Below are 13,873 nucleotides of genomic sequence, written 5' to 3'. Positions count from 1 at the left end.
AGCCTGAGGATAGCTTATACCTGACTCCTTAGCACCTGTCCCAATGGACAGGTGACATATTGGGAGGACAAGGGGAGAGAGGCTGGGGCACAGCTATATATTTGGTTTGAGCTGTTTTAGGGCAGTCTCTGTAGTGACATTTCTTCTCTCTCTTTTTTTAAATCATGGTAAAAAAAAATACACACAAAATTTACCACTTTCACTGTTTTTAAGTGTACAGTTCAGTAGTGTTCACTCTAATCACATTGTTGTGCAAAGATCTCTAGAACGTTTTCATCTTGCAAAGCTGAAACTCTAAGCCCGTGAAACAACAGCGCCCCTTTGGCCTCCCCCTGAGCCCCTGTGCACTGACATGTCTTGATCATGAGTGCTTTTCTTTTCAGTTAAATCTATAAACTTGATTTCCGTGCCAAGACCTGTTGCAAGTTCATGCACCAGCCTCCCTGTCTAGTGAGCAGTTCAGATTCACTCGGCCATGAATATTCATCACTCACTGGGGATCACGTTCCCAAATGCTTGTCCTCAGCACTCCGGCTGGGCTTCAGCAGTTTATGGACTTGTTATTGGCACCACCAAACTGGTCAGGAATGAAAATAATAATCAACTCCTTAAATGTTTACAAGCTTCCTGGGCTATTGCACATGTAATTTCAAGCTGCCATCTTGTCTCCTCTCGCTCAGTGGAATGGAATGTCCTCTCCAGAAGCTTGGTGGCTGCAGGACCCTGGGGAGAACAAGGCCCCTTGCCCCGATTTTCTAATGGAGCCTGGGCTGCAGTCCTCTCTGGTGGCGGGTTGTTTGGGCTCTTGTTGCACTGCACCACTTCCTCATACAAGTTACGTCTAAACAAATCCTCCCAGTAGGTTGTCCTTGGAGCCAGAGCAGGAGGCAGGTGAGTACTCTCACTCAATCAGCACGATCAGTTTGTCATTCCCTGAAAACAGAGTCGTCCCTCCAGTCTGTCCAGTCTCCCACCCCCAGCACTTGGTGGCGGGGATGGGGAGGAGGGGATGGGGAGGAGGGCGCGCCTTGGAGCAAAGCCACATTCCAGGGGGAGGGTTCCTCCCACTCACCGCACTGGGCGGGCGTGTTGTGCCTCGTGCCTGCAGCCACCCTTGAAGTGTTGCTGTTACACAACAGTCATGAACTCTGGAATGTCTCTGGTCATTTACAGCGTGACTGGGTCACTCCATAAATGACATGGTCAAGCTTCAAGACCCAGAATGAGGTTGGCTTGTTTTTCAATAGACCATTTTCTCCCGCCCAGAACAAAGCTTCCAGGCTTTTACGATGTACTTCTTACTCTGAGACTCCTGAGAATGGAAATTCAGGGGAAAGAAAATACGGGAATAGATTACAAATCACACTCCAGTAGTCCTACGGATGCTTTCAAAACACTCTGAACAATATGACCATACTATTTGCAGATAAGAAGCTTTCTAGAAATTAGCTGGGCACTTCTTAGAGTAACTTTTCATCTTCTCTCACTCCTGCCTTGACTTTTTCCTTCTTTGGTTCATTTCCTTCATGAGATAAATGAAGAGAGCAACAGATTAAGGTTCCAAAGAACATAGGATTTGTGAGTCATGCCTATTTTTTTCTCTACTGTATTCATTTTAAATGGCATTGTTCCAGTAGAAGAAACAGAAAGTAAAATATGTACCTTAAATACTGATTTTGGTGCTTCTGTAGTACAATAATCATTATGAAAATAATGCCTCATTTGATTTATACTGTATAAGTTACTAGGGTCTGCCACCGCCATTTTCTCATTTTATCCTCATGAATACCCTTTGAGATGGGTTCTATTATACATACAAGGAAACAGAGGCCCAGAGAGATCAAATAAATTAGGTGATGCAGGGAAAAAAACCCTTAACCCAGTTCACATCAAAAGTACTCCAAAACACTAACTGTTCTTAAGTAACTTGCTTAATATCACCCAACTAGTAACTATGACCAGAACCTTCCTAAACCATGGCCACTAACTTCTCTCTCCACCTCAGCATAGCAATCTTAAGTCCATGAAATACAAGAGATTTAATTTTAAACATTTTCTGGAACCTCCACTTTATTATGTATTAGCTATAGAATTAGTTTGTTGAGGAGTCACTAAATGTAATTCATACAACCTTGTGGTTTTTTAACCCATTTCCCCCAAGGCGGGAAAAAAAAAAAACCGCTGGGAAAATCCTCCCTACTGCTCCTCTTATTTTTAAATCATTTTATCAGAATGACTGAGTTTGGGGTGCGGGGGGCATGTTTTAAATTGTGAGGCTTTCAACCTAATAATGAAAGGTAAATCCAGCATTTTGACTCATGCATTCAATCATATGTTCATTCAACAATATTTATTGCCTGCCTATTATACTTTAAATATTGGGCCAGGCTAAAGTATCCCAGCTGGCCAAACCAGGAATAAACCCAGGAGCAGGTACGAATAAGACCAAGACCTTGATGTCAAAGAGTTTCCTGCCTCCAGAGAGAGAGAGCTATGTACAATTTGATTGATGTTATTGGCCTCTTTCAAATAAATTAGTTCTATTAATAACTGCTAAGAGGGATCAAATTGAATTAGAAACACAAATTCCTAGCTCTCATTTGAAGCATTTAGCTTTATAGGTATTTTGGGTATCTTCTGCATATAATTCACCTTTGGCTCAAAAATGATAATTTAAGCAAGAACAGTGTACATCCTGACTATATTTGGGTTTGGATGTCTAACAGAGAATTCCATGTCCACTTTTTATATTTGTACTAGCCTCCACGGGGCAGTGCTAGAACTGAATATCAGCAAAACACATTGTTAAATCTGGCTATGCCTGCAAGGAATTTTTTTAATTTAAAAAATTTTGTTATAAATCAGTGATAATTTAGGAGTAGGTGGTCATAGGACTACAGTATCATTTCTACACAGACCTTCAGAAATGTGAGTTTCTGGATGAGATCATAAACAAAGAGAGCTCTAAGTTGTTTGTTCTTAATATTATATAAAACACACTATGCTGAGATGTGCTAGGTTTAACTTTAACTATCCAAGAATCTCATAAGGATTCATAAAATCATGTCAGGTCATTTTTTTCTTTCAAAAAGATGTATTCCCAGAAAAATAGCAATCATGGTGGGGGGGGGGTCTTGAAATGGAAGGGGCGCTATACTGGGGGGAGTTGTGGGGTATGGGGACAGGTAATCAGGACACCTGGGTTTATTCCTGGAATGGCCAGCTGGGCTACTTCAGCAAGAGGTGTAGCTTCTCCAAGTCTGTTTCCACATCTGTAAAATGGAGTAGTTAAATGTCTAAGTCCATTTCTACAAATCAATGGATGTAAAAGCTTGTTGCTCATTTTAGTAAAGCTGTATTAACATGAAAAGATCTCAGGGAAAACCCACTCAGCTGGTGGCCTCCCTTCTAGCCATTCTGTGTTTTAGCCAAACACGGTGTTTTGGTCAGGGTGGCAAAGGAAAACAGGGTGGCGTTGCCCTGCAGCTCTTGGCTCAGAGCTTTGGGAGGTACTGATGACTCAGCACGTGGCTCTCTGCCCCGTGGTCAGGGCTGCAGGTGCCTAGGAGGGCCTCATTAGGAGGGAGCTGCCAGCACTTTGGGGTGAGGCAGGAACTTGAAATGCAGACCATTGGTAAGCACTCAGATTCCAGGATACCTTACTCAAGCTTAGCAGTGTCAACCTCCATCCCTTCATCAAACTGCCGCCTTGGATAATTATGCTTCTCACATTAGTCTTGCATTTCAGTGCCATGTGGCATCCACACTTACTCTTCCCTGGTGTTGTGCAGTTTGCTTGTTGTCATCTAACCCATAAACCTGATGACAAGGCTTTTATTGCTTGGGGGTGGGAATAAGGGTGAAATGGGATATTTTTCTTAGACCCAATGAATCTGCTCTTTCAGGTCACTAAAGAGAAAAGAGAAAAAGAGAGAGAGAGGAAAAAAAAAAAAGCAATCCAACACTCTTCCCAATTTGAGGACAAAGGAAACTTACCACCTCAAAAACATTGGTGTCAATACTAGAGTCACCCTCGGTAGACAGAGGTCTTGGAAATCCTGGAAACATTTTGTAAAGATTAATACAACACTTATTTGTATGGAAAACTATTTTTTAAGGGGGTAATAAGTTGTGAAACTACAAGGCTGTATAATCTTTAAGCTATGAGATGTTGACATAATTGTTTTGAGATCAACCAATCAGACCACACATTTCGTGCTACCAGGCTATAATGAGTGTTCATTAAACATCATGATAACAACACCCTCCTTCTTTGCTAACAAAGGGGCATTCTCTTCATGTATCACTGATAACAGGTGATGTGGCACAATTAAAGTCATCTACTCATTCCCTTTTTTCCTGATTTCTTTCAGAGCTGTCAAATGGTCAGAGAACATTTTTTCCTCCTCCTGATTTTTCCTCCTTCCTCTTTCCTTACTTCTCCTTTTTTACCTTCCTCTGGGTTGAACTAGGGTTCCTCATGTGAGGAAATGTCTCCCTCCTGACCAGTCAGGCACTTTGGGCAATGCTTGACTTTTCCAGGTCACTGGGACACCGTTGGGTGAACTGTAGTCAACATTTACGGAGTGAAATTCCAATAGCTGGAGACATCTACCCACCTCCCAATATGACCAGTTTTTCCAGAGGAGTTATTTACTCACCTTGCAGAGCTAGACAATGGAGTGAACTCTTCCATGTGTGCATGTAAATCTGGAAAAATAGCCTACTTTTGGAATATTCTAAATATCTGCTTTTATTTGCATCTATTTTAATTTATTGGTGTTTCCTATGCCTGACTGGTTCTCTGTGATTTTAGGTAAGTCATTGAACCTCTGATTTACCATTTACTTATCTCTGAAGTATCATTGGTACGAATGAGGAGCTTTAATTCTTTCATCCAATATTTATGAAACCCAAACTTTTGTGCATGATGCTGCATTTTGTGTTTTCGGAGTCACAGGACAGAACAGTGTCTGCTGCTGTTCCCTAGAATTTACAATCTAATTGGAAAGATGGACGTTTACACATAAAAATAATACCGGCAGAGCAAGGCCATATGTGATTATGCCCAGTAAGACAAATGTTGCATGTACAAGGATATTCACTGCAGCATTGTTTGTTATAACAACATTTGGGGAAACGTCTAAATGTCCATTAATACAGAAGACTGGTTAAACAAAATATGATCATCTATACAGTGGAATACTATGCAGTTAGTAAAAAAGAATGGGCTGGCTCTCCATCTACTAAAATGGAAGTGCTCCAAAATACAGCTTTAAGAGAAAAAAGCAAGTGTGTAATAGTGTGGCCTCTGCTACCATTTGTGAAAAAGAAAAAAATAGGCATATGATGCAAAGTCTTATGTATGCATTGGATATCTTTGAACAGATATACAGGAATCTGGAAAAAGCGAATGGCTCTTGGGAAGAGATGGGAGGCTAAGGAATGGGGAAGGAGGAAGAGCCACCTTACTTTTAGCGTCCTCTTGTCACTTGCGAATTTTCCAACCTGGTACATATATTATCAAATTTTTAAATAAAAATAATAATATTTAAGATGTGCCCTAATCCCTAACTGGAAGATCTACTGCTCTGTTCCCTTCAAGTCAGTTCCCATCTGATGCTTCTAACATGTAGAGCAGGACAGAAGGGGTTTCTATAACCTGACATTCCATTAAACTTGGAGTTTTAGGGAACTGATTCAACATGATAATTCAAAAGGATGTGGGACATCATTGAGGGAAGGAATTTGGGGAACACAGGAGAGCCAGCCAGATGTGCCCTGAGTAGAAGGTTCTTTCTTCCCTGAGAACTTCTGCTGACTCTGTCACACTTGTGGGTGTCCTTTGTCACCTGGACACCTGTGGCCAAGAAGGGGACTGACAGCCCTGGCTCCTGTCATAAGGAGGGTCATGTCTTCTTGGTTCTAAGTTCTTCCTGGCACATTCCCAGAGGGTATGGCAGCTTACCAGAACTTTGTTACCATTGGTAATAACATCTCCTAGACCAGTAGACTCTCAGAGGCAGGAAGGACTCTGGAAACCCTCCTCACCGCCCTCATCTTACAGTCAGGCCCTGGGGAAGACTGACCCGCCCATGGACACATCAGGCATCAGGCGCAGAGCTGGGATGGAGCCCTTGCTCTTCTAATCCTGAGTCCAGCGCTCTTTTTATGACACTACATAAAGTCACGGTCCCCTTGGACTTTCAGTTGGGGCGATTCTAAGGCCATGACAGCTGTTCCTCCAAAATGGATTGAACATTGTGAGGGCAAACTCGACAAGTCAGAGTCTGGGCTTCCCTAAGGCCAGGCTGCTGAGACAGGTTTCAGGGTGGGAATAAGGGGACCAGGAGATTCCCTCTTCCTGCTGGAGAGAAGGTGGGTGATCACACAGACTCCCAGCCAACAGCCAGACAGGTAGTCTTCAGGATATATACCCACCACTCCCCCCGTGGATCGAGTCCAACCTAGAAGCTTCAGCATGAAAAAATCTTCACCCCCAAGATGTAACATACCAATTTTTATCAGTGATGGGTTATATAAAACTTCCTACAGTCTCAGGTCTGGAAACCATACCATAGGAGCAAAGCAGTAAGGAAAATAGACAAATTTGTCCTTTTTTTTTCTGTTGGAAAAAGAAAACAATAAAACCTCAGTCCTTGGACTAACTTTAAAAAACATAATAAGGGCTAAATGTGCTCCTCCATTTGATACCACTTCTCTTTTTGCTATTTGTATGAGTCCCCTGTGTCTATGGGATCAAGCTAAGTCTCTGGGCATCAGAGTCCACTGGGTTGGGTTGGCAAATGGCTCATCACTCCTGGGTGCTGACCTCTAACCCTACTTAGAGTCTCACCTGTGCAGCTCTGACGGCTTTTACTTTCTATTTACTAAAATAAATTTCCTCCTTTATGATGACTTCAGAAAATGGACTCTGGACTTGGAGTTTATAAAGACAAGAACCAGCTTATCTCCGTCCTGGCCGTGAATCACTGCCTCTTCCCACCCATTTCCACAGACACCTGAGTTAATTTAGTCTCATCTAATTCCTCCTGCTGTTCTCAGCGGGACTTCCGCCACCTCGGCAGCATGAGTCAAAACGGATCATCCGACTGCTTAACGAATGAAGGTATTTGTTTGCAGCTGAATGTTTACAACGAAAACCACCAACTATCTTGTTTTTTCATGTTGGGACAGCCCGGAAGCTGAGCTCCAGGGAGACAGCCTCTCCATTCCTGCCTAGAAGATGGAGGTCTTCTGATTTCTTGGCTTGTTTGGCTTTCGTTGAAAGGTTCGAAAGTTCTACCCCATGTCCAGTGTCTCAGGTCTCGATGAATAAAAAAGTGTCAGCACCTAAGCTAATCTTTATTCTTCATTTCCAGCCACAGCTCAAGGGTTTTGGTGTCTGTCTTTGGAAATGACTCAACTAACAAAAAGGGGGGGGGGCCGGAACTGCACCACTGAATTAATTATGCTGCAACTTCAGGCTTTGTCCTGATTCATTTACTGAATCGTGTTTAATTAACAACTCAAGACGGCACTTCCTTGCAGTCGAGTTTGCGTTTCATGAGATCATAAAATTAAAGAAAAAGTCTGCCACACTCATTGCTCACCAGCCCTTGGCCCTTGCCTGACCCCAGCTGCTTTCATTCCTGAGTCCTCTCTGGCACTCCCCTGTCTAACTAGGAAAGTCTCCTAGTAGGGGCAGTGAGTGCTTGCCACTTCAGAGGTCACCTTCGGAGCACTGTCCTTGTCGCTTCTGTTCCCATGACTTTTTCCACTCTCTCTCTTCCTTTGTCTTCTCTGCATTTTTATTTGCCAGATACTGGCGGATTGTTAAGCTGCCATCACTATTTACATACAGTTCTGTTTTAGCTAATGGTCATTTTACGAATAGACACAAATAGTCACAAAGTACCTCCATGGCCTCTCTCCTTCGCCGCCATTTTTACCATCCCTTTTTCTCTTTTCTTCCTTTGCCTGAAGCAGGAGGAAGGTAGGGGAGAGGGAATTTACTCTTGTTCTAACCTAGAACCAGTCTTCAGCCCTGGCTCATTTTTCTCCCTGACTAAAAATAAAAGTTCAAGTTTACCAAATGCTTTACCAATACCAACTCATATAACTCCCAACAACTGTGTGCTTGTCCCCATTTTACCATGGAGGTGGTCTGGCTCTTAATACTGTGCTTACCCTGCCTCTCACCACCTATGTGCTGCCCAATCACCTCTTGGCCAATTAAAACACACACACACACACCCTTAAATTTAAAAATAATTCCTCTGATGTAATTTGGATCCATGGATATTAACTCCCTTCAATAAGCTGACATCTTTGAGCCTAGGCATTGTCTACGGTGGTGAAGTCTGGAGTGGAAAACACTAAAATGTTGATAAAGGGGGGGAAAGAAACAACATAAAGCTCAAAATATAAGACAGAAATGTTATATTTACCAACACCATGTAAGTTATTTTGATGATAAGACCTTATCCATTCAGAATACTGGCCTCTGATCCACCAGAAAGGGTCTCATAAAAGTTCAGTGCTAAAATCCAGCCCTCGGCTTATTAGTTGAGCCCCTCATCTAGAGTCATTTACACTCTACTCATTCTTACTTTCTACACAATTCTAAAGGGGCCAGGGATCTTCTTACCAGTCCATAGTAGAAGACTAGAGACCGCAAATCAAAAGGCAAAGCCAGAGGGAAAGATGCTAGAAGCCTGCTTCCTAGAGTGGGTAGAAGAGGTGGCTGATACCTTTGTAGGAGGAAGAGGTGCTTTACAAAGGAGCACAAGTAGATCATTTAGTGTAGGAGATGAGAGCTCTGCCCGCAGCTACCCTGACATCAAGAAACAGAGTAACTGTTCATCATCACATCCCTAAGTCACCAAGACAAGGACCGACCACGACCAATTATAACATGATGAAGAGGTTCACAACTTTGTCAAGGAATCCCTATACATAATGGTTAGAGTTTTATTGCCTGAAGGATATCAGTAACACCAAGATAGCAAAAATGACTCACTCCCCAAGATTTCTGGTTGGCCAAGTTTTACTTTGTGTGTTTACATGCAAGTTATCCCAGAGATAAGCCACACTGTCACTCTTAAACTAGTTTCTGATGACCATATTTTTATATCATCCAGTGACAAGTTCTCAGATTAGGCAACAATAATTACCCTTAATGCCATGAGTGTCTAAAGCACGTCTGACTATTTCAAGAGACTCTGCATTTCTGCTAGTGCAGGTTTCATGAATGATTCTGGCAAGAGCTGGAGTCAGCCCAGACTGTGGTTATTTTGCATACATGAAAAGTCTGGTCATCTCTTTGAAGGGCCTGGACTGTGTCCAAAGATCCCTTCCTTTTTGCATAATGGGGCTTTACTTCCTGGATTACAAAAATATTATGTTACTAAAGAGAAAAGAACTGGACTTGTGGCATACTTTTGTGCAATAATTTAAGTTAATTCCCTGTGTTCAAAATGTACCTGTCAGTTATGAGCTGACTAAAAGAAATAATATATTTCAAAATCAACAGAATATTTTTATTCACTCTTCCAACCTACATAGAGTCAAAAGCCCAACATCATCACCACCCCAGTTTCTGGTTAAAGAGCATTCTAAGCCTTTCTATTATGGAAATTTCCAAGCATCTATAAAAGTAGAGACAATGGTATAATGAACCTCCATGTACCCATCATCCAGCTTCAACTTTTGTCAGATTTTTGTCAGTCTTAAAGAGTACACATTAGGACTTCCCTGGTGGCACAGTGGTTAAGAATCCGCCTGCCAATGCAGGGTACACGGGTTCAAGCCCTAGTCCAGGAAGATCCCACATGCCACGGAGCAACTAAGCCCGTGAGCCACAACTACTGAGCCTGTGCTCTAGAGCCCAAAAGCCACAACTACTGAGCCCACGTGACACAACTACTGAAGCCCACGCGCCTAGAACCTGTGCTCCGTCCGCAATAGGAGAAGCCACTGCAATGAGAAGCCCGCACACTGCAACAAAGAGTAGCCCCTGCTCGCTGCAACTAGAGAAAGCTCGCGAGCAACAACGAAGACGCAACGCAGCCAAAAATAAAAATAAATAAATTAAAAAAAAAAAAAAAAGAGTACACCTTAGTTTCACCTACGTGAAACTCCTTCTATTTTCATTTTCCAGCAGGCTGGAAATATTTGGGGTTGGCCTCTAGCAGGGCAGAGCAGCCAGGCATCCAACTACAAGGGTGATTGGGAGCATGTCAAAGGCTCTTTACCCCCCAGATGATGACTGCCATCATTGGTGCTAACATTCCTGGTGCTAACCATTGCTCTCTCTCTCTCTCTAAAGTTCTGTTTCAAAATGCCCTCCTGCTGGGAAATTCCTAAAAATCTTGTTAATAATTGGTTTTATCAAAGTAAGTTGGTTTTTATCAAATGATTTTTTTCTAGAAGAGAAGACTTGGGAGAGACAGTCTAACATCCCTGTAGTCTGGAGATACACAGGGCCCTGAAATGGTGAAAGAAAATAGAATAATGTGAGGTAAGAAAGACAAATTCACAGTGCCACCCAGGATTAGCCATGGTAGTATTTCCTTTAAGAGAATGCCTTGGAAAAAATTCATAATTGAAACATTTTTATGACCAATAATCAGGGTTTGGGAGTAGTATAAAGGATAGTCCTTTTGTCACTTTAAAAAGATAGCTTAAAGCCACACCATTTAAAAATACTCTTTAGTTAAGGTGAAATGACATTCAAAAGTTTCCAGCCACCTCTATTTTGAGCAGCTGTGACAACTGGCTGGTCACCTTAGGAAGAATCATTTTGGTGGTCCTTTTCACTTATGCACTGTGAGAAACGGTTAGTAGGACTTTGTGTGTGTGTGCGTGTGTGTGTGTGGCTTGACAAAAGTGGTCCCTCTTTGGGAATTCCCTGACGGCCCAGTGGTTAGGACTCAGCGCTTTCACTGCTGAGGGCCCGGGTTCAATCCCTGGTTAGGGAACTAAGATCCCGAAAGCCACGCGGGGTGGCCAAAGGAAAAAAAAAAAGTGGTCCCTCTTTATATATGTTTTAGGACATCCCTGCAGCAGGGAGCGGACACGTTGTCAGGACTGCCAGGGGAAAGAGACTGAGTTCTTGGTTGTTGTTCTTTGAGGTTCTGTATCATAAGAACATTTCTGATGGATTGATGTAGCCCGGATTGAGGTCAGCTGGTGAAAAAGGAGCCTAGCATTCCACCCCGTGCCTGCCCTACCCCTGGCCTTGCGAACTCAGCGGCTGTGATGAAGAGTCTGAACTGGTGACCCAGGCTTGGGTCTGTCTTGTTCAGGAGAAAGTGCGTCTGGCAGCAGCCAGACATCGCGACAGCTCTGCATCCAGCAGCAAGACCAGTAAGCCTCCTGGTTCTTAAAATTATCACAGGAAGAGACAGACTTATAGGCGGGAAGGAAAGACAGACTCATAGGCAGGACAGGGGCTCAAATCTTATCGATTTTAATGTTAAAAGAACTGTGATTATTTTGTAGCTCAAACTGGTAAAGCAGAGCATAAGTTTCTAGGAAAAAGATTCTAGGGAAGTTTATTCATTGGTTAATTATTTTTTCTATAGTGTGAGTTTGTAGTACATTTTTGTTTTCTTCCTTATTCTTTTTTTGGTTCTTTTAAAGTCCACCTTTTCCGCAATAAAAATGCATTGTTTTCTATTTAGGAAATATAAGGACAGTAGGAGTTTTCGTTTTTTCACCCAATTATCTTGCTAGGGTGGAATCTGCCTCTCCCACCAGGTCACCTGTCTCTCCCTCCCCCTCCCCTCCCCCCTCCTCTCCTCCCCTTTCCTTCCCTCTGGAACACAAGAGGGCCTCCCCTAAAGGTGGGCACTCACTACCAACAAACAACTCTAGAAAGTTCCAGAGGACAGCAGGATGGGCAGTTTGGCTAGCAGACAATAAGCTTTGAGGAACAGGGAAAGCAGAACACCATCTCCGGGAAGATGAGGGGGCGTACTGACAGCCGGGGGAAGCGAGAGATGGGGGTTGAGGGAAGGGTCAGGGCGGTCACTCTCCACAGCGGTTTGCAAATGTCCCCGGGGCCGCTCAGGCAGAGTGCAGATTTCTGGGTCTCACCCCAGACCTGGTTTGGAAGATTCGGGGTGAGGCCCAGGAATCCCCAGGTGATTCTGGCCTGAAAGTAGCCTGAGGGCCTCTCTTTAAAATCTGCGGCAAGAGAGGGAGGAGATATGGGGATGTATGTATACGTATAGCTGATGCACTTTGTTATACAGCAGAAACTAACACACCATTGTAAAGCAATTATACTCCAATAAAGATGTTAAAAATAAATAAATAAATAAATATAAAATAAAATCTGCGGCAAGGCCCAGTAAGTCCACCTGAAGAGGAAACCAAGCTGGGGTTTCGTAAGATGGTACTCACTGTAACTCAGGAACCGCCTCCCAGCAGCGAGCAAGAAACTCACTCGTTCTGGTTCCACAGAAACTCCCCGTGGACTTGGATGACGCAATGCGGTGATGACGACAGTGTCACGCTGGTTCCTGCTCCACACGCTCCTGGCTGACAACCCGAGGGCAGGACACCGTGACTTTGACGGGCATCACCCACCAAACTCCCCTGGCGGTATGCTCACTTTCCTGATGCCTTCCGGGTGGAGTCTGAGCCACGCAAAGGGGAGGAACCATCACTTGCCTTCAGTGACTGTCACCCTCCCCTTTGGGAGCAGGGTCTTGCTAGAAGGTCTAAAATATATACATATTTTTAATTTATTTTAATAAATTTATTTATTTAGTTTTGGCTGTGTTGGGTCTTCGTTGCTGCACGTGGGCTTTTCTCTAGTTGCGGCGAGCGGGGGCTACTCTTTGTTGTGGTGCGTGGGCTGCTCATTGCGGTGGCTTCTCGTTGCAGAGCACAGGCTCTAGGTGTGCGGGCTTCAGTAGTTGTGGCACGTGGGCTCAGTAGTTGTGGCTCGCGGGCTCTAGAGCACAGGCTCAGTAGTTGTGATGCACGAGCTTAGCTGCTCCGTGGCATGTGGGATCTTCCCGGACCAGGGCTCGAACACGTGTCCCCTGCATTGGCAGGCGGATTCTTAACCACTGTGCCACCAGGGAAGTCCTATACATATTTTTTAACGTGTTGCTCCTCAAAGTGCTCTACTGAGTACAATCATATCTACAGTATTGACAAGAATTCACAGGAAGTGTCCTACCGTTGACGCTTTGCACAAAGCCTGGCAGGGGTCCCTGGACTCTCTCTCTTGCTGCTCTGCCAGGCATTTCTGAATCCTGAACCACTGAGCACAGACACGGAAAAGCACCGAGTCCATGGCTGGAAAGAGCCTGCCTGCCCCTGATATTTTGTCACCAATAAGCTCTGCCTGGAATTCCCTGAGCACCGACTCCTGCTCTGCTCAGCCACGTGGCGGGGGGTTGGGGTGCTTCCTGGGGAGGCAACCACGTGACTGTCCTCCGGGAGCCTCCACTGGAGGTGGCGATCAAAGGCTTAAGGAGAGCTGAGATAGGCTTCTCCAGCCTCTGTACTTGACCTTCATGGTTTCCAGGAAAACCATGATTTGTGTAATTATTTCCTCACTAGACAGTAGACTCCAGGGGGTAGGAATGGAGTTTGTCTGTATCTTCAAAGCCTAGGAGAACTCAAGGCACATCCTCAGCCTTCAGTCCCTGGCTGAGGAATGAACAAATGACCCACCAGCTGGCTGAACCGTTTGCGGAGTGCTGGGAAGGGAAGTGAGAGGCGGAACCAGGGACCAGAGTGGGGGACTTAGACAACAGAAGCTCATGGAAAGTTTCTGAGCACAGGATCACATCAGCCTTCCATGTTTCAGGAAGATGAACATGGGGCGAGGCTGATGGACAGGAGAAGG

General features: G+C 44.1%; 1 long non-coding RNA gene across 1 annotated transcript; it reads right to left on the bottom strand.

Moving 5' to 3' along the window:
* Window positions 1–234: 234 nt before the first annotated feature.
* On the bottom strand, window positions 235–12,696 carry LOC137769478 (uncharacterized). Its single transcript, XR_011074986.1, has 3 exons — window positions 12,412–12,696; window positions 3,997–4,058; window positions 235–1,312 (listed from the first exon to the last, which is right to left on the bottom strand). It is a non-coding gene; the product is annotated as an uncharacterized lncRNA (long non-coding RNA).
* Between the last annotated feature and the right edge of the window lie 1,177 nt (window positions 12,697–13,873).

This window comes from Eschrichtius robustus, chromosome 9 (assembly GCF_028021215.1).
Source record: "Eschrichtius robustus isolate mEscRob2 chromosome 9, mEscRob2.pri, whole genome shotgun sequence".
Taxonomy (NCBI): domain Eukaryota; kingdom Metazoa; phylum Chordata; class Mammalia; order Artiodactyla; family Eschrichtiidae; genus Eschrichtius; species Eschrichtius robustus.
This window is presented reverse-complemented; position numbering and strand designations above follow the sequence as displayed.